This window comes from Physeter macrocephalus, chromosome 18 (assembly GCF_002837175.3).
Source record: "Physeter macrocephalus isolate SW-GA chromosome 18, ASM283717v5, whole genome shotgun sequence".
Taxonomy (NCBI): domain Eukaryota; kingdom Metazoa; phylum Chordata; class Mammalia; order Artiodactyla; family Physeteridae; genus Physeter; species Physeter macrocephalus.
The window spans coordinates 86,258,813-86,279,719 of record NC_041231.1 but is presented as its reverse complement, the minus strand read 5'-3'; the positions used below and the strand labels follow the sequence as shown (position 1 = coordinate 86,279,719).

Genomic DNA, 20,907 nt, shown 5'->3' with positions numbered 1-20,907 from the left:
CCAGTGGATGCTGTGGGTTCCAGATCCACTTGGACTTCAGGGAGTAAGTCCCCGGACTTCAGGAGTGAGCAAGTCTGGGCGTTTGGTTTGAGCCCGGGAGCTGCCAAGGAGAAATGAGGAAAGAATCTTGAGGCCCCCTCCCTTCCTCGCCTTCCTTCATCCATCTCAGGAGACCAAGCTCCTCCAGGGAACCTCACGAGGGAGGCAAAGAGTGCGGTCCTTGTTATTTAAGTCTTGTTTGCCTTTCAGAAGGTTGCCCATCTCCACAGGCCCCGGTCATACCGAACAGAACTTCTGCAAAGTCCGCACTCAGTTGCCCTCACCGCCCCTAAAGTCTTCGCAGGAAAGTTTGCAGGGGAAACGGGGCTGGGCCGGTAGTCGGGCCCTTACCTTGTTCTGTGTGGCTTTGCCATCCAAACTTCGAATATTTTAGACGCGAATTAAACCATGGTTCCGCCTTCCTTTGAAGCACTGTGATTCAGAGAATTCTCAAATGATTCTTTTAATAAAGTTGGTAGATGTGTCGGGTAAAAATCGCAGACAGTTGCCTCCTTAGCGCAGTAGGCAGCGCGTCAGTCTCATAATCTGAAGGTCCTGAGTTCGAACCTCAGAGGGGGCAGCAAAAGCTTTTTTGTGTTTAAAAAAAAAAATCGGAGGAAATTGCTTTGATGAAACTAAACGGGAATTTTTTTGTTTAACAGAACCGTGTAATGTTCAGATACAAAATAGTAATTTTCAGTAAGATTAAATACTCCAAGTCTTTTTATACCAATTGTAGATAGAGCTAGGAGATTGTTAGACTGACTTGTTACAAAAACATTAAGATCAAGAAACTTACTGGTTGAGAGGGAGAAGGGGATGGAGGGTTACACTGGGGATGTGGAAGGTGTAGTATGATGTGCAAAACATTTCTATTAATTATTGATTATCTTTTGCCATTCTTCTGGAATTACCACCAGATCACAAACGCCATCCTACATGAAAAAGAAAAAACATTTCCCCCCCTCAGTCTCTTTGCACTGGACTTCTTTTCCTGCTTCCAGTGTTCTTGACTGGGTCTCTAGGTCATCCAAACTGCAAAATACAGGAAAGAGTAACAAGAGAAACAGGAAACGAAGAAAGAAGAAGTGATATTTAGAGAGACAGGATAAGCACCTGACTCAAATAAAAACAAGCAAGAATCAAAGCAGAAATAAAGACACAGAGAACAAACGTATAGATACCAAGGGGGGAAGGGAGGGTGGGATGAACTGGGAGCTTGGGATTGGTATATATACACTACTATGTATAAAATAGGTAACTAATGAGAACCTACTGTACAGCACAGGGAACTCTACTCAATGCTCTGTGGTGACCTAAAGGGGAAGGAAATCCAAAAAAGAGAGAATATATGTATATGTATAGCTGAGTCACCTTGCTGTACAGCAGGAACTAACATAACATTTTAAAGTAACTATACTCCAATAAAAATTAATTTAAAAAAAAGCAAGATTGATATTTAATATCCAGCTCTTAACATCTCAGCTTGTTGAGTGGGAGGTATTGAACAGATATTTCAACAGTGCTTGGCACATATTTCCTACTATGTGCCAAGCACTGTTCAAAGCTGTGTCCTTACTATTAATCCATTCTCTCTCAGCTTCAAATTCACCCTCTTCTGTGATGTTGGCTCTGGCCATCTGCAAATTACATACCTAAAACTTTGCCAGTTGGCTTTCTCTTAGGTTCTGTCAATATGAAGAACCAGAAGGAGACGGGGTTACCACAGTGTTCTCAGTTGAAATACCTGGTGTTGTTTCTGAGCTGGACCTTGACTGATACATAGGGGCTATAGGGATACCACACTGTACACAACAGAAATTGCTCCTGATCTCATGGAGCTTACTGTGTTTGAGTGGGACATGGCAGACTGAAAATCTGAATTTTTAACAGCACCCTCAGAAGATCAGATCTGAATGCAATCAGCTGAACAAGTTTTGGGAATCCCTCTGCGCATATCCAGTTATCTCATGTTGACTGTTGTGGGGAAGGTCACTTCCTCCCAAGATTCTCCTTTTTTTGTCTGATCACTCACGGCTTGCCTGCTGATCAGAACTGGCGGCAGTACCCTCAGGTATCCACAAGGCAGATCAAGAACAGAGCAAACACTCCATGCTTTCCAGAGAATTCTCAAAAGATTCAAAGTGCCCTTTCTTATTCTGCTTTATTGCTGCCTTTCCAAGTAAAGGGTTTATTAAGGCAATGCCCTACTGAGAAAAATGAATTATTTTGACACCTCTTCCTCTCTAGGTCCCCAGGAAGAGTCTGGGCCCAAGTCTTCTGCTTCTTTCCAAATGTTCCCAGTCTCTGTACCATTCCCCAACACTGCCACATAGTCAGTAGGCCAAGTCTGCATGGCTACACAGTAACCTAATTTGTGTTTTCCTATCATCTCTTGCCTCACGCTGACACATTCTTTACATGAAACCAACATAATCTTTTTGAAATCATCTCTGACCATGTTGTTCCTCTCTGCTTAAAATCCCCAGTGACTTTATATTGCTGCAAGGATGAAGTCTGTACTCTGCACTCCTAGCCATAACCTCTGAGCCTGTCTGTCTCTCATCTGTCCCTGCCTTTCTTGGTTTTTTTGTTTGTTTGTCTGTTCGTTTGTTTTTCCACTTAAATGTAGTTCCTTCTTTATTTCCTCCTCTTCCCAGTCTCTAAATTTTGGAGTTCTCTAGGGTCCTGACCTGAGTCCTCATGTATTCCCTACATACACCCTCTCCCTACCTGAGCTCACCTGATCACCTGACTTTAAATACCATCTATACCCTGAGAAGTCCCAGACTTAAACTTTCAACCCCATCTCTCCATTGAGCAGATCAAATTACATGACTGACATCTCCACTGAATGTCTAAAAGGCATCGCAAACTTAACATGTTCAAAGATCTCTTGATTTCCTACCCATCCCCCAAACCTGCTCCTTGCCCAGTTCTCATCTTTATAAAAAGCACAGCAGTAATTTAAACTTGTGAAATAAAACTTGGATTCCAAATAAGTTATACTTTCAGCAAATAAGTTAAGAAAGTCCTGTGGAACTTGACTACTTGGCTGTCCCTTTCTGGTATTATTATTATTGTTGTTGTTGTTGTTGTTATTATTTTGTTCTGAAGCAGTCATATTTTCCCCCAAATAAATCATTTTTTTAGTGTATGAGTTTTTGTCCCAATCTACATAACATCAAACAATATTGGAGAAAGAGCATATATACATTTCTGTTTTACCATAGTACTTTTCTCCATTCCCATCCTCAGAGTATTTCCAAATTAGATAAGGACGTTCTTTTTACCCCACACTTTGAAAATAAAGATTTTACAGAAGGCCAATATTTTAAAGTATTTTCTATGGCCAGCAACAGTGATAGCCCCCTTGTAGGCACATGCCTAAAGAGGCTATCTCATTCCATTTCTGAGAAGTAAAAAAATCTCAGTAAGTGCTTCTGCACATTTTGAAGAAAATAAAAACTGACCATAAACCTCAATAAACCATGAAAGCCTCAACATCATGAGTAAGCAAACCACAATCTTTTAAAGCAAAGTATGTGTACAAGGAGTGCAGGACATTTCGCAGATAAGATCTTTTTATTTTCTTTGGTAAGGCTAAATGGAATTTGCCAAAATTTACATTTGCACTGTTGCCAAATGTGCAGATAGATGAGCACGGCCTAGTTTGTATTTGAACAAAATATCAACAGTCTTCTGTTTTATGTATCTAGTGGTTTTATTAAATCTACATACAAATCAAGAAGACGATTTTTCGACACCATGTTTCAAATTGAAGTCGTAGGAGCTAGGGGAAACATTTTCTGGTTGCCTAACTTGACACATCATTTGAAGTTGTTATATTGTAGAGAACAAGGTCATCCGACAGAATGGGCTTCACAGTACAAGAGACCAATACATGGTATCGAAATTTCCCTTTTTGTTTGCCCTCGGGATGCAACCTTTGAATCAGGAAATCGAGAATGCGAGTTCTTTTCAAGTATTATACCCAACACTACTTTTGACTGAGCATTGGTGTCATTTAGAGACGAAGAAAAACCTCTGATTCGAAAGTTCTCGCCCGTCTTAACCCAGACTTGGGAGATTCAGTCTCCCCTTGTACTGTCACACCTCCTTCTCCACTATGCCCAAATCCAAATCCTTTTCTACATATTGTGCAGTACTCTGTTTTGGTAATTTACCTCCCTAATCCAGTTATATGTGTTCTTCCATCTGCCATTTAGGCTTTTTCGGTGAGGTCTGGGTCATGCTGGCATTCACATGGTAGTCGTTTGTTCTCATTTTCATTATCTAGACTCAGGAAATATGGTCGAAATATCCACAATGTTAAAAATTAAGCTAACATTATTTCGATAAAAAGCACAACAGTTAATCTACGGGCAGGGCCAAACTGTTAACGTTCACAACTACAAAACACCTATTTCGCATATTTAAGTTACAGCACTCAGAGGGATGCAACACTGGACTGCCCGTTATTGCGAACCAAAAATTCCGGTTGCCCTCATCAGCGGCGAGGGGAAAAACAGAGATTGCAACTACAGAAGTCGAATAATATGTGCCGCCTCCATTTGGCAATAAAATCAGTGTTCCTCTCAGCCCTCTAGGGGCGGGGGTTGGGGGGTCAGAGGAGATAAAGCTGTCATAGGGGTTTTTTTGGTGCTTTGCCCAGCCGTCCGCAACCCATCTCTGAAACCCTGACTTTTCTCAGCCCAGGAAAAGGTTTCCCAGGAGGTGGGGCTTTCCCGAGACATTCCCGGGGCAAACCAAGAGACTGGGTAAACCAAGCTTTTCACCTGTTCCTGTTTCTGTAACTACAGCTCTCTCATACCAGCAGATTCCCAAGAGTTTGCACCAAGGACAACTTATTCTTTAAAGCATCAAGTCCCATATGTCCAGGAACCCCCTTTGGACTTCTTCGGGACGGAGCAGTGGTCGGGGAAGATTGTAGTCTGTGGAGAAACTGATGGGACTTGGGGAGGTGTTTTCTTAAAATGAGGACAGACCGCTTTATGGGAAATTTGCCTGCGAAGGGGTATAAACGAAATAGAGCGACAGTCTGAGACAGGGCGCCGAGTCAAAGGAAGTGTTTTGTTATTTAAGATAGTAAACACTTTAACGTGTTTAAAGTACTGATGAGAAGAATCGGGTATGGAAGGAGAGAGGGCGAGTGAGAGAGGAAGCGGGCCGTTTTCTTCTTCCCTAGAGACCACAGGGATGGACGCCGGCGTAGGTTAAGTGCAGGTATCTGGGCAAGAGGTTAAGGAAACTCTCCTTCTGTTGTGAGAGGTGAGGGTCATCAGTTCAGAACGAGGGGAGCAAAGACAGTGGCATCGACAACGACTTTCCTCATGGGATTCAGGTTGTAGAAGTTGTTGCACTTTTAAGACATTGCAGGAGAGCATTTCATTTTCAGATTTTAAGGTAAAGGGACTAAAGAGCAGGACCGAAGTTTAAGCAAGGTAAATTCCAGTGTTAAAGATATTTGATGAGGACTATTGGCCGTCTGCCTCCTTAGCGCAGTAGGCAGCGCGTCAGTCTCATAATCTGAAGGTCCTGAGTTCGAACCTCAGAGGGGGCAAGGTCTGCTTTTTGCCCTCGCCCTCCATCAAATAGTTGCCGCCTTCGTCTGGCAAAAGTCTGCCTCGTAGAGACTGGGCCAGTTGTGTGCTGGGCAAAGAGCTTAAGGCTAAGCTTTCTTCCTCCTGATTGGTAGGTGCAAAAATATAGAAACATGTTGTTTACGTATAATGACTTGTTATCGTCATCTCCTTCAAGTGGACAACCTCTTGTCCAAGTTCCTCTGATTGCTATTTCTTCTTGGAGCAGTATCCTATTGGCGCAATCTAATTTATTGGGGAAAAAAATGGACAGATATATGAAAATCTGACATTCAGTTTTCTCAGTAAGTCTTCTTGTTTCCTCTTCATATATACATTCCATCTCCTTGCCCTGGCCTCCCTATCTAATCTGGTCCTAACTGGTTTCCCATCTGTACTACACTGAATATTGTTCCACAAAAATGTATACCCACCCAGAACCTCAGAGTGCGACCTTATTTGGAAATAGAGTCTTTGCAGATGTAATTAGTTAAATCTACCTGCGGTCATACTGGATGGGGGTGGGGCTTAAATTCAGTGGCTAGTGTCCTAAGAAGTATGTCTGTTTTATCTACTCCTGTATTTCCAGTGCCTAGCACAGTATCTGACAAACAATAAACACTTGTCAAATAAGTCAGTGAATTAATTAGCATATTAAACGTTACTTTGTTTTTCTTTTGGGTTTTTTTTTGCCATATTCCCTACCACTATATTACTCCAGGCGATCAACATCTCAAATTTGGACTTTTACAGTAATCCCCACAGGAGTTACACCTACTGAAGTTCATCCTGCAGGCATACTTCTCTGGCCCACTCCGTGCTGGAAAAAGAGAGGGCAATACTTAGGCTGCTCCTGCTGAATATCTGGACCTGTATTTCAGGATAGTTCTCTCAACAGTTCATTCTGGTGTAGAATGAAAAAGGCATATACTAGGGAACATCTTAACAGTGTCTTCTAGACCCTCAGCCTCTGATTCCAGGAGCCTACATCTGCTACAGTTTAAGAGCTGCAGTTAAGGATTGTAGAGAGGCCAAAGAGCTGGATTGTCTGGCTGTTCAGGCAGTTCCTTAGAGAATCTTGGTTCTTGTTGGAGCCACTATTCTGAATCTGTTCCTCCTCTTTGTAGAATCAGAAACTATTTTTTAATTCACCCAGATTTTTTCAGGCTTACAGGATTGACTTGCAATAACCAAATGTCAGAGACATTCCAAGCCAGAGTATGAACATATTATAGTCATACGGATGGTAGATCAGCATATTCTTTCCCTTGTAAAATAAACTCTATAGTGGAAAGCAAAGAGCATTAGAAGATTGCTCTGTGAACCTATAATCAGAGTAAGGAAGTAATAAAATATTAATGACTACGGTATTAGGCAATGATGGTCTGGTGCATTCACCACCAAAAAGCCAAGCCAAGCCAAGCTGTGGGTTGGCTGCCCGTGGGAAGAGATGGAATTCTGGTCATAGTGTATTTCTAAATAAGGTTACATTATCATTGGTTAGATATTCTTGTTACCTTTATGGAACTTTGTTGTCCAGAAGAGCCTCCTCAGCCACTCATTTACCAACTCTTACTTCACTCTTAGGAAATTATTTGATTCTGGTACAAAGCCATGTACTCTAAGGCTCTCCTTAAATGCTAACTCCCTTCATCTTACAGTAAAGGTCCCGTCTATTCACCTCGGCGTTTGCGTTTGCCTGAGTCACTTACACGTACCGTGTAAAGAGATGCATGCTTTGCAAGGGTGGAGTCATAACTGGAGGGTAAAAGCAAACAGGGACGCCCGAACAGGGACTTGAACCCTGGACCCTCAGATTAAAAGTCTGATGCTCTACCGACTGAGCTACCCGGGCTTCAGCTGTTGCAATCTCTTTCCTATATATCCTAATGTGAAGAAAAGTACATGGACAAAGTTCCAATTCTGTTCATGTTCCTTTTCTTTATTCCTAATTCTATTCTTGCCTCTTTGAATATGGCTCACAACTACTTCTGCCCCCAGGTCATAAGAAAAAGATAACGCTCACATTTGAGTAATATAAACAATTACTTCTAAAAGTTTTATGTTACTAGAGATGTAATCACCTGGACCGTCTTGTCCTTCATCTTCACAATTTGTGTTCCAGTCTCCCCGCAGACCTTAAGAATGCCTAGCAGGAAAAGCTCTTAACAACTAGGTTTTGAGAACTTATTCTGAGCAAGGAGCTCTGCTTTGCCCCTGGTTTACAACAGTGGAAAGCCACCACCTCAGCCTTCATGGAGTTTACCCTTTAGAAGGGAGAGTCAGCCTTTTAAACAATGAATTACACCATAAATGTTTAAACAGCCATTGTGATAAATGCTCTTAGGAAAAAGTACAGATTACTGAGGTGTGTAGAGAAACAAACAAGTATAATCTCATGACCAGAGTTTCCAAATTAAATGAGATAATACAAGTAAACTTTTGGAATAGTGTATGGGACATGCTAACAGTTCAATGAAAGTTAGGTGTTATCATCATTATTATTTTTATTATAAAATAGATGAATTAGAACATCATATTTAATTGGTTGGCTGTGCCACCTTAGACAAATTACTTAATCTCTCATCCACTTTCCTCCCTTAAATCCTGCAACAGAAATTTCTTCCTCAAAGGTTGGGTTTACCACAATGGTACGTAGTACATTTCTAATTATGTATTTATTCATGCCATTATTCAAAATAGATTTGAGGTGGTCTACACAACTTCACTGTAATAAGATAAAATGCAAAATGTTAATAGACTTAAGTAGGGATAAGGGGAGCATAGAGGTAGAAAAGTAAGATAAACGTATGCAAGCTATAGGTGTCCCCCACCCCATATCTCCAAGACAGTGGATTATAAAGGGGAGGTGACCTCTTCCAGAGGGTAAGAGAAGACTTTTCCCAGGACATGATGTTTAAACTGAGACCCAACAGCTTCATAGTAATAGATAAGACAAAAACACGGCTCCAGCATTTTAGGAAGAGCAAAAAAGCAGAATACTTTCAGAGAACTTAAAGAAGGCCTGAGGTGCTTGAGTGCAGATATCTTGGGACAATACCGATGGAGGTGGGGGGCAAGGTAAATCAAGTGAATGTGTTTCCATAAAGAGGGAGTATCAGCTGAGCCAAGTGTTACTGAGAAGTTGAGCAAATTGAAGACTGAGAATTGACCACAGAATTTTGCAGGATGGAGGTTGCTGAGACTCAACAATGGAGTTTCAGTGGAGTTAGAGGGGATAAAGGTTTGGTTTAGAGTGGGTTAAATGGAGGAGCACAGTTGGAGGTATGCTCTATCCATTCAGCTATTCAGATTCAGGTTTGGGGAAAGTGGTGGTGTGTTTGATTTACCTAGGGTCAAATGGGAGTGGGGCCCAGGAGATGAAGGTTATACAAGCTAGTAATGCCGGCAATTAATCATGAAATCTAAGTTGTGGAAAGAGGGAAGTAAAGACGTGAGGAGGAAGGGGATACCTTTTCTCTTGTTTTTCTCCCCATTCTCCTATCCCCATCCTCCTCAGTTTCTGAGATCTCTAAATTCTGAGTCAATTCTCTTCAAGTATGAGAAGATTCTCATTAAAATATCCTCATCAGCTCTGTAGCCTTCGTTTCATTCAACTCCATCCAGTCTTGCTGACCTTGAGGGCTTCAAAACATTTTAGCATGCAATAGCATTTCTTCATCTCCATGAACAACTGTGTTAAGGCACCAGACTCAAGGTCTGTCATTCTCATTGTTTTCTCCCTGGTTTTCAAATCCCACTTCTCCGTAAGAAAAGTATCACCTTGACGAGGACCTGCTTCTCCTCCAACAGAAGGTGAATAGCATCATCACATTTGCATCCTTTTTAATCCCTTCCTCTCTTTTACTCACATTCTACCAGCTTCCAAGTCCTGTGAATTCTACCTCCTTGGTACTTCCTGAATCAATCTCCTTTATTCCATACCAGATTGCTACCACTGTTTTACTTTTTCTTTCTCCTCAACCTCCTTCCGTGTCTTTCCTCTGCTACCGCAGTGGCCTCCAATCTGGTTTCTGGGCTCCTAACCTTGCTTGTCTCCCATTGTTTGTCTACAGAGGGCTGTCATACACAGGTGCCCTATACAAGACACTTGTGGAGAAGGTAAATAGGAGCTGAAGTCTGACCTGAGTTCTGAGAGTCAAGCCATGAGCCTTGGATAGAGGTGGCATTTTCCTTTTTTTGTACTTTATCAGCCCCGAGGGTTGCCTTTCTGTTATTCATCCACCAATATGAGTCGTTATTACATAATTTGCACAAAGGCACTCTGTGTGCTGGCTGAGGCCCCACTTCTGCAATACAGTCAGGACAAGCTTGCAAAAAATACCAGTTACACTGGCCTTTCTGTTCAGAAGGGCACTTCTTTGTCTTTCCAAAGCCTTTGAGGTAAAGTTCAAAGTCATTGAAGATACAGCTCGCAGTGTGTTCTCATTATCTACTAATACGTAACAGAGAATTCCAAAGCGCAGTGGCTTGTGGTACGCAGGATAATGGACATTCCAAAAGATTCTCTAATCCCTGGAAACTGTGAATGTTACCTTACACGGTAAAAGGGACTCCACAGATGTGATTAAGATTGAGGACCATGAGATGGGGAGATGATCCTAATCACAAGAGTCCTCAAAAGTGGCAGAGGAAGCAGAAGGGTAGGTAAAGGGTTGTGATTTGAGGACTTGACCCATCATTCATGGCTTTGAAGAACCAAGGAATGTAGCGGTCTTTGGAAGCCAGGAGTGGCCATTAGCTCAAGCCAGCAGAAAACAGAGACTTCAGCCATACAACTACAAAGAAACAAACTCTATAAACAGTGTGAAGCGGGAAACAGATTCTCCCCTAGAGCCTCCAGAAAGGCATGCAGGCTGCGAATACCTTGCTTTCAGCATGGTGAGACCATACCCGTCACTTCTGACCTGAAAAATTCTAGGATAATAAATTTGTGTTTTTTAAAGCCACTAAGGTTGCTATGATAGCAATAGAAAACCATTTTGTTATCTCTCTCTTGATTCTGTGGGTTCACTGGGCTCACCTGGGCAATTTGGCTCCGTGTGGTGTCAGCAAGAACTCCAGACCTCTGAGGACTTGATTGGGCTGAGCTCTCCAAGATGGCTTGCTCACGTGACTGGTGGTGGCAGTTAGTGTATGTGACCTGCTAGGAGCTCTGTTGAGGCTGTTGTCCAGAGTGCCTCGCGGTGACCTTCCCATGTGGCTTGGACTTCTCACAGTATAGTGACTGGGTTCTGAGAGGGAGCTTCCCAGATCGAGCATTCCAAGAAACCCGGTCAGAAGCTGCCAGGGTTCTTACGACTCAGGCAGGCCTGGAACTGGCAAAGTGTCACTTCAATGAAATTCTACTTGGTCAGCCAAGATTCACTGTGGGAATGTGCTACACAAAGGTGTGATTACTGAGAGACCTGCTACACTGGGGTCAGTTTTGGGAGACTAGCTACCACACAAGGTAACTCTTTTTTCATCTGCAGCTTCATCTTAATCTTACTCCTCTTGGCCCATGCGCCGTTAATGGTCTGCTCAGGTCTAATGGAACTAGGGACTAGGGATTTTCACAGCTTTGCACCTGTTGATGCTTCATGGAGAGAATCTTCCCATGCCCTATAAAGCTGACACAATTCCAACATGTGGGATTTCCCCCACACCACCAAGCAATTCTTTACAGCAGCTGGGTGTCCTACAGTTCAACTGAGTTCTGACACTACCTACCCAGAGGTAGCATCAGATTTTACCACTTAAGGGCTCAGCTCCACAAGACTGCCCACAGATGCCAAACATGAGTCCAGGTTGTCAGCTGTGCATCTGACCGACTGACTAGAGATGGGAATTTTCACAGACTCACCTCTTTGTGTTCAATTAATTTGTTAGAGCAGCTCACAGAACTCAGAGAAACATTTTATGTACTAGATTACTGGTTTATTGTAAGAGGCTATCACTCAGGAACAGCTAGATGGAAGAGATGCAAAAGGCAAGGTATGGGTAAAGGGGGGATGGAATTTCCATGCCTTCTCTGAGCTGGTCACTGTCCCCACATCTCCAAGTGTTCACCAGCCCAGAAACTCTTCAAACCCTGTCCTTTTTGGGTTTTATGGAGGCTTCATTGTATAGGCACAATTCATTAAACGTAGGCCATCGGTAATTTAATTTAATTTCCAGCTCTTCTCCCCTCCCAGGAGGTAGGAGGTGGGACTGCAAATTTCAGCCCTCCAATCACATGGTTAGTTCCCCTGGCAACCTGTGCCCATCCTTAGGAGACCTCTGGGTCTTCCCCAAAGTCTCCTCATTGACATAACAAAAGACACCTTTAGGGATCTCAACAATTAGGAAAGTCTAAGGGTTTTAGGCACTGTGTGCCAGAAGTGTGAGGAAGACCAAATAATATTTATTATAAATCACAACAATCACATCTTCCTTACCTGCCTAATTATAGCTCATCTTTAAGACACATTTCCGCTATCATCTTCTCCAGTAAACCATCCCCATCTTAGGTTAGGTGCCCGTACTGATGATTTTCTCTACACAACATCCTGCCCTTACATCTATGGAAGAATACGAGTGTGTCTTAATTCTCACTGATTTACTTGTCTGTATTTTTAAAAAATCAGGCCATAAGCTCCTCAGAAGAGTGCATTTTGTACTCTCCGATTCCCCAGATGGACCTAGTATAGATGGCCCAAAGAAGGGTTTCAGTAAATGTTGGCTGACAGAGTAGTAATTGAACAATTCTCTGCATATACTTATTACTTACCACAAAAAGAAAATGCACCCAACATGCCATTGTACAAATATCCTGGTTTCAACCATGCACAAAATTATGTATGCATGACGGCGGGAACTAAAAAGGAAGAAGGGAAATGCCCATAATCAGTTGGGAAGGCGGAACTGTGGGTATCTCTTTATTTTTCTCTTTAATGTTCTAATATCATAACGCTGCCACTGTTAAATAAAATAAATGAAAATGTGTAGACGTCTGGTTCCAAAGCGTCAACAGCCTTGTCACTTGCAGCACGGACCGCTGATTGGCTTAACCTGGTAGTTTCTTAGAAATGCAGACTCTCAGACCTCACCCCAGACCTACAGCATTAGAACCTGCATTTTAGCGAGACCGCCCCCCCGTGATTTTGTATGCACACTGAAGTTTGCGAAGAACACAACCCTCAATACAGTCCTTCACCCTTTCCTTTATTAAATTTACGGCCATTTTTTAAACAGACCTTTTTGCAAAGATTCCGAGGACAACACGATAAACCGAGCTTATTCACATCTCTGCCAGGGCTTTCTGCGTCTCCTGAGCTCGGTTCTATCAGCCCCTTCTAGCAATCTAGAGTGGGTGGTGGGCTGGGCACAGGGGAGTCGCCGCGCGGGTCGCGCCGCGCAGCGCTGTAGGGCCGCCGGCCGCAGCCTCCAGGCCCGCGGCGCCGCATCTCCCCGCGCCGGGCACGGTGGCGCGCGCCTGTAATCCCAGCTTCCCGGGAGGCTGAGGTCGGCGGATCGTGGGTGCCCGGGGGTTCGGGACTACCGCGCTGTGTAGAGCGGGCGTCCGTACCGGGCCTGGCACCAACATGGGGCTCCCGGGGGAGCCCGGGGGTACCAGGTTGTCTAAGGAGGGGGGGACCCGGCCCAGGCCGGACACGGAGCAGGTCAAACTCCCCGTGCTGGGCGGCGGTGGGACCGCGCCTGCGAGCAGTGCCTGCAGTTCTGCCCGGACATCCGACGAGACCCGGTCTCTTTTGTTTAATCTTCCCAGAATCGTTTTTCCCCAGCATTATTTTTGCACACAGCAGACCACCTAACTTCACGGAGTACACGGGGCGGCGTACATACTACTGTTAAAAGATAAACTGAGGCATATTAAAATTTCCAAGATTTTACTTGAGCAAAAATCGATTCCAATAGAGCAGCATCCAATCTAGCAGGTAGGAAGGAGCTCCGAGGAGCTGTACAAAATGAAAGACTTTAGCAGGCAGAAGGGAGCAGGAACAAAGAAGTTATACTAGGCAAAAAAGCTGGTTGGCTATTGCTAGATTACTTTCCTTCAGGGGATGGCAGGAGTCTATCAGGCAGATAACCTAACTAGTAGTGCTGCTGATTGAATGGTTTCAGATTACATTTCTAGGGGGCAGAGGCCGTAGTTAGATCTAGGTTTGGTGACAATGAGGCTTAGCATAAATGACTCCATTTGGGGCCTGTCTTTTTTATTTTTTTAACACTACTCTATACTTTATCTTTAGGTTTTGCACACAGGGGAAGGGTGGTATAGTCAGTCCACAATGGAAGAAGCTCTTCTTCGTGACTTATTATCCTGGGGATTTCTCCACCCTGCAATCAGCCTTTCCCAAAACAGTAAGGCTGTGCTGCATTTTGTAAATACTGCTGCATTATATTGCATTGCACGACAATTGTATAATCCAAGACAGATTTGCCACAGGTCTGAACTTCCAAGTTTTTTCAGGAACTTCTCACTCAAAAACCTGTACACAAACGTTCTTCCTGGATTGGACAAAAGACTTAAAGAGACATTTCACCAAAGCAGATATATGGATGGCAAATAAGCTCATGAAAAGGTTTTCAACATCATTAGCCACTGAGGAAATGCAAATTACAACCACAATGAGATGTCACTGTATACCTATCAGAATGGCTAAACTAAAATTAGTAACAATGCCAAGTGTTGATGAGGCTATATACATTGCTGGTGGGAATGTAAAATGGTGCAGCCACTCTGGGAAACACTTTGGCAGTTTCTTTAAAAACTAAACATGCAAGTACCATGCCACCCAGAAGTTACACTCCTGGACATTTAACCCAGAGAAATGAAGACTGATGTTTACACAAAAACCTATCCTCAAATATTTATAGCAGATTTACTCATAATAGTAAAAAGCTGGAAACAACCCAAGTGTCCTTTAATGGGGAATGTTCAAACTGTGGTAAATTCATACCACAGAATAGTACTCAGCAATAAAAAGGAATGAACTATTGAAGCACTCAACAACCTGGATGAATTTCCAAAGAATTACAGTGAGTGCAAAAAGCCAATCCCAATAGATTACATACTATATGTTTCCATTTATATAACATTGTTGAAATTACAAAATTATAGAAATGGACAACAGATTAGTGGTGGCCAGATGTTGGGAGGGCAGAAGGAAAGTGGGTGTGACTATAAAAGGGCAACATGAGGATCCTAGTGGTGATGGAAATGTTCTGTATCTTGACTTTATCAATATCAATACCCTGCTCCTGATATTGCATTATAGTTTTGCAAGATGTCACCATTGGGGGCAACTCAGTAAAGGGTACATGAGATATTTCTGTATTATTTCTTATAATTGCAGGTGAATCTACAATTATGTATAATTTTAAAATTGAATTAAAAAAAGACAGAGGTCAGGACACTAAGACGCAGCCATTTCTAAAGAGTCCTTAGCAGTGGGGGAGAGGGAAGATGGAAACAGAACAGCTGGAGAGTACAGAGAAGAAAAGGTCCAAGGAAGACTGATTCATGAAGGATGAGTTGTCAATAGTTTGTGTCCTGCACAGAATTAAGTTTAGGGCCAAAAAAAGAGACAAAGCATTAGAAACTTGGGAAGTTGATGGTAATGGTTTCCTAGGTTTGGAAGGCAGACCTCAGCTGACAAGCAACTGATGAGGCAAGGAAGTGGAGGCAAATACTCTTCCTGTAACAAGTTTGGTGGTGGTTGAAAGGAAAGATTCTGGGGAAGAAGCACGAGGGCCAGAAAGGAGGGCATGTGTTCTCTTTTTTGTTGTCTGAAGATGGACATGCAGGCATTCTGTAGTTTGAAGAGACGCAGGTAAGAGGGAGAGAGATCAAAGACACGAAGGCAGAATGGAATTGGAGAAGGGTCAAAAGCTCAGATGGCATATCTATTAGCCTTGGAAATGAGGGAACATTTTCCGCTGAGTAGGAAGGAAGAGGTTGGGATATGTGAAGAACTACCAAATTAGGAGGTAGGGAAAAAGGGAGCTACAGGAATATCATGACTCTTCTCTCCTTTGAGGCTCAGGCTCAGTTTACCACGCCCCCCCGCACGCCACCCCACCACTGCCCTTCCAGCCAGGAGCCACCTCTTCAATTCAACTCAGATGACTTCATTTTCCAGGAACATTTCCTTCAGTTCTCCTGCCTTGCCTCTCTCTTTCTCTTCAGAGTTGCATAGGAGTCCACTTAATAAATATTTATTGAAGGAACATGACGTCGAGAATAAAATGCAGTTGGTATTCCTCATATTAAACTTCTCTTTTACATATCTATCTGGATGACCTGTCTCCTTTGCATTAGAAACTGGCAGAGAATAAGATTAGGGGGAAAGGGGGATCATGAAGTAGAAATGAACAGGAGAAAGAGGAGTACTTTGGGGTCTCGACTTTGGCTTACGGTTGTTGGAATAATTCCATGGGAATGAAGAAGGGATAGGTTTGAAGAAAGAGGAACATAGCATAAGTGGAACAGAGCCCGAACCAAGAAAGAAGATACACACTAAATATTACAAAGAAGAAGGGAAAGTGGTTTTCCGTCTGCACGTTTGGATCTACCTCTTTCATTTTGTGAGATGTAGAAGCCCATCCCTAGGCTACTCTGACTGAAAGAATCGTTTTATTGCACAACCCTCTGTGTCTTCCTTTATGAATTTGAGAAAAACAGTTGCTCAGTGTTTCTGTATGTTCTTGTTTGCAGTCTGTTCACTCAGCACTTTAATGTAGCTCCGAAAAGATACACGCTGAACACCCCGGGATCGAACCAAGGACCTTCACGTTTTCAGTCGATCACTCTCCCAATTGACCTATGTCGGCCCCGCCCACAGCACTTTCAAATAATATCTTATGACTTTATCCTCTGTCTTTTTATTCACTAAATATAAATAATTTGATAAACATCATCATAAACACTTTGAGGAAACCAAAGATGAATTTAAAAACGGTTTGCACCTTCGAATGGCTCACCAATTTATGAGGAGAAAGATAAGAAGATAGTTACAAATTAATGTCATAAGAACTGCCGTAACGACTTAGTGAAATCTACAATTTATTCCTGAGTAAATCCACACGTCTGGAGCAGGGAAGGAGACTCTATGCAGCTACGTGGCCCTGATTACTCCTTCTTGGGCGTTGCCACATCTTTCCCTTGTCCAGATTTTATTGGTTGGTGCGGAATAGGAGGTTCATGTATAAAACGAATGTGATCTTGCATTGCCTTATTGAATATTCAGAAAAGGAGTGCCGCATTTGTACGTATGGCGCATTAGCATTGTAGGCTCATGTTGAGACGTATTCGTCACCTTCCCTGGTGGTCTAGTGGTTAGGATTCGGCGCTCTCACCGCCGCGGCCCGGGTTCGATTCCCGGTCAGGGAAATGATCATTTTTCCTCACCTACTCCGCTTTCGCGAAACCAAGGAGGAAACTTGTAAATAAGACTAAAAGTTCAACTGTATACTAAAAGTTGAAGTGTATACATGTTAACTTTTAATTTTCATATGAGGCATTTTCTGCCTAGAAACTCTGCAACGTTTTTGATATTCCAACCGCAAAATCACAAATGTAAATTTCAGTTATTTACAAAATTTTGTTAATGAGCACGTTACATGACATAGACCAAAAAGCTCGCCACTATCCTGAATGCTTCAAAATTTTAATTTATTCAGTTGGATGGTCCAGTGAGCAGGAAATTTTGGAGTCAACTGATTAGCTTTGGGAGTTGGTTGAGATTAGTATAACACTTTGTAAAGAGAGTAACGAATGAAGATGAGAGGGAAGAAATCGGGAAGTTATTTCCTGGAAGTTTGCCTTGGCTGGTTGTGGGCTAGTTTCTGAATTCCCGAGAGCGGCTGGAATTGTGAAACTCACTCTCTCCAGCGCGTTTTCTAGTTTCACTGATCCAGCTGGGAGAAGGGGGATCGGCCTAGAAATACTGACACGGTAACTTAATCTTGGATCAAAGCCGTCTCCGGACTGCCTGATCTCTCCAGCGCCTCCACCTGTTTTCCGCTATGAATTTACAATTTGTCTGGGGTTTCCTAAGAGAGGAAATAGGGGAAGGCCATATTATTAAAGGAAAACTGCTGTCAAAAAACTAAGAAACAGGCAAACGATGTATTCAGCATCTCTGAATGGGCACCTGAGAAATTTACTGACAGCTACTTGAGAAAAAGCAGATTCTGTTATCCTTCTGACTTTTGACAAGGTTTGATGCCTTTGTGCTAATTCGCTCCTGTCTGACAGTATTGGGGCACGAATCTTTGTTACTTAGTTTGTCTAAATAGCAGCCACAGAAGTATTGCTTATTATTTCCTTCTCATTTCTTATAAAAGTTCAATGCACATATGAACTCTCCACAAGCTTCCAAACAAAGATCATGGTGACCCTGATCTTACTCGACCAACAGATGGGGACACGATGTTTTTATGATCATGTTAAATGAAGCAGTAATACTCTTTTTCTAACTAATTGCACATTCCCTGCTCTCCCCCAACCCCCATATATAAATTCACAAATTCCAAAACCTCTTTGAGATGGGACACTCCTTTGTCATCTTGCCAATACTCTCCTTGAGTTAATACACTTTGACGCCTATGTAGGATCAATTTGTCTAAGAAATTTTGTTTTGCCATAAGTATAAAAGTAGTATAGTTTGTCAAATTTCTGTATATACTGAAGCTGTTCTGTTTCTTTCTGCTTAGTGTTTCACAGGAAATCAACCCTATAGGGCTGATGGCAATCACTCCTGAACAACATCCTCTTTCAATGATGTCATATTTTGTCTCCTCTATATGCAGCAAGAATCCTTTGCTTCATATTTTTTATATGTCTGTTTTTAGGGAGGAGTCTGGGTAGAACCCCTGAATGTGTTTAATGGTTTTCTAAATTTTAAAACTTTCCTACATAAACCTAATTGGATTGGAGACAAAGGACTCTTCTTCGAAAGTGATGTGACTTCTTTTTTTATTCTTCTGTTATGAGCTATTACTTATTCTCCATGGGGGGGGGGAAATCTCTAAGCTGTATTTTAGCACAGTAGGTTCTGTGCTCATGAGACTGCTACCTAATTACTTGTCAGCTCAGACAGAAAATGGCAAAAATATAACAAAACCAAAACCCACGTAAGTACAAGAGGAAGGAGGGAGAACTTGAATGACTATAAGAAAAAGGACAACAGTTGGGGGTCAGTAAATCAATCTTAAGGGCCAAGGTAGGTTTGCACTACACTAGTCCCTATGGAAGATGAAAAATGAGCAAGACATGCTCCTATCTCTCAATTAACATCTCTAAACCCCAGTTTTCCCATCTGTAAAAAGGGAATAAAAAATCTACTGCATAGATTTGCTATGGGGAGTAATGCGCAAAAAGTGCTCAGCCATACTATTATCCTAATCCCTATGATTTTATTGTTATTATTATTTTTATTACATTTGTGGTGCTTAGGATGAGTGGAGGGGACAGATATTGTGAACAAGTTTTCCATTGGGCAGAAAGAGTAATCTGCTAAGAAAAAAAAGTGTGGAAAATCACGGTGGGGTGTGTGTGTGTGTGTGTGTGTGTGTGTGTGTGTGTGAAAGAGAGACAGAGACAGAGACAGAGAGACAGAGAGAGATTCGGAGGCAGGGTGGAGAACTGACTTATTTGAAGTGGGCTTTGAAGAATGAGCAAGATTTCTATGAGGGAATGAGGAGACCGGCATTCCAGGACAAGGGATAAGGGGAAGCAAAGCGCGGAATTGTGAAAGCTCCTGGATCGTTCAGGACTTTGAAATCCGAACTCTTTGAATTCTGAACTAAAATTTGGAAAATCTCTGCTACTGATGGGATGGCATACGTTTTCAATGTCAAGCTTTCTGGCCATACCCAGTGAAGCTAGAATTACACTTCTGTATATGTTCCGATGGCAATTACTGCAAATCCACCTCCTAAAGGTGCATAGTTTCTTCCCAGAAATTTTCTCAAGTTGGTCGGTCCTGAGGAACTAATTTTAAATGCTTTACAATCAATTTAGTCTCTAAAGAGAAGATCATCAGAGTTCCCTGTTCGACTTCCAGGAACCTGTGAGGGTGGTTCCAAATCTCACTCTGACGCCCGGCCTACCCAACTGTCGGACTGAAGCTGTGGGTTCCCCAAGACTGAACTGGAACCAGCGAGAGAGGCAGTCCTCCTCGCTTCCTAGAGAGTACACACTGAGCCGACAGTTGGATAGAGGGTACTAGAAAGTGCCTCTCCAGGGACCAGGAAGAGGGATATATTTGTATACCGTTTAAATTCTTTGTTCTGTGTGGGGTAGGCCTTTAGTCCTTGCAGGGACTGTCTCCTGAGGAGCACGGTTGGGCTCATTATTTCTCGGAATGTTAGAATCATAGATCCGGAAACGGTCAGGTAGCGGCAGCTGACGGGGGCCTCCCCACCATCACCCGGACCGGACCGTGGGGGCTTTGGGAGAATCCCTCCTCTTCTTTTCATTCTCCTTCTCCTCTTTCTCCTCTCTTCCACTTTTCATCCCTGGCTCCTTCAGGAATCTGTGTCTTCCCTCCGGAAGCGGGCCTGTGGGGTGGGGAACGGGTTGCAGGTGCAATCCCGACCCCAGCCCCTCTCCACCCAAACTTTTCCTTGTTACGCTTCTCGCCAAGCTTGTCTCACTCCAGCCCCCATCTCCACCGCATTCCCCCGCGTATTCGTAAATTCCTCCAAGCAGGCCTTTCCAGAACTACACTAAGTTAGCTCCTTCAACCAAACGTGAACCCTGCCCTCCTTCATTCACAACACTGAGTGGTAATAACTAGATGAATGTTTGCCTTCCCTGGTAGCTCTGAGGGTGAGGACAGCAATGGTCAAGTGTTTCTGCTGAATACCCAGTGCACAGCTTAGTGCCCAGGTACCCAGTAGGCACTTGGTCAATACTTGTTGAATGAATGAGTGGACTCCTGATGCCCACTCCTTGATATAGTCACTTTATCTCAATTTATTTCTTCATGTTTCTGTTTCCCCCCTCTTGGTTTATCGTGTAGGAATGTGAGCACTAGAAAGAGAAAACTGGTCTCTGAATTGATGCCTTCGATGGATCAAGATGACGCGAATGAAGCATTGAACCATTTAGCACCTAGCGGGAGGGTACCATTCTGTGTCTCTGAGGGTTAAAGTTGTCACAAAGTGGTCAGTTTCCATCAAACTCTGTCCATCTTGCCCTCAGAGATCCAGAACTGGTGGGAGTACATAATCCTCATAGTGGGGAGGAGAC

The 20,907-nt window shown here is 43.0% G+C and overlaps 4 non-coding genes across 4 annotated transcripts; 3 read left to right on the top strand and 1 right to left on the bottom strand.

Annotated features, from left to right (window-relative positions):
• Positions 1-546: 546 nt before the first annotated feature.
• TRNAM-CAU (transfer RNA methionine (anticodon CAU)) lies at positions 547-619 on the top strand. The gene has a single exon. It is a non-coding gene; the product is annotated as a tRNA-Met (tRNA).
• Positions 620-5,550: 4,931 nt separating this feature from the next.
• Positions 5,551-5,623, top strand: TRNAM-CAU (transfer RNA methionine (anticodon CAU)). Its single transcript has one exon. It is a non-coding gene; the product is annotated as a tRNA-Met (tRNA).
• Positions 5,624-7,424: 1,801 nt separating this feature from the next.
• On the bottom strand, positions 7,425-7,497 carry TRNAK-UUU (transfer RNA lysine (anticodon UUU)). Its single transcript has one exon. It is a non-coding gene; the product is annotated as a tRNA-Lys (tRNA).
• Positions 7,498-16,968: 9,471 nt separating this feature from the next.
• On the top strand, positions 16,969-17,040 carry TRNAE-CUC (transfer RNA glutamic acid (anticodon CUC)). The gene has a single exon. It is a non-coding gene; the product is annotated as a tRNA-Glu (tRNA).
• The last annotated feature ends 3,867 nt before the right edge of the window (positions 17,041-20,907 follow it).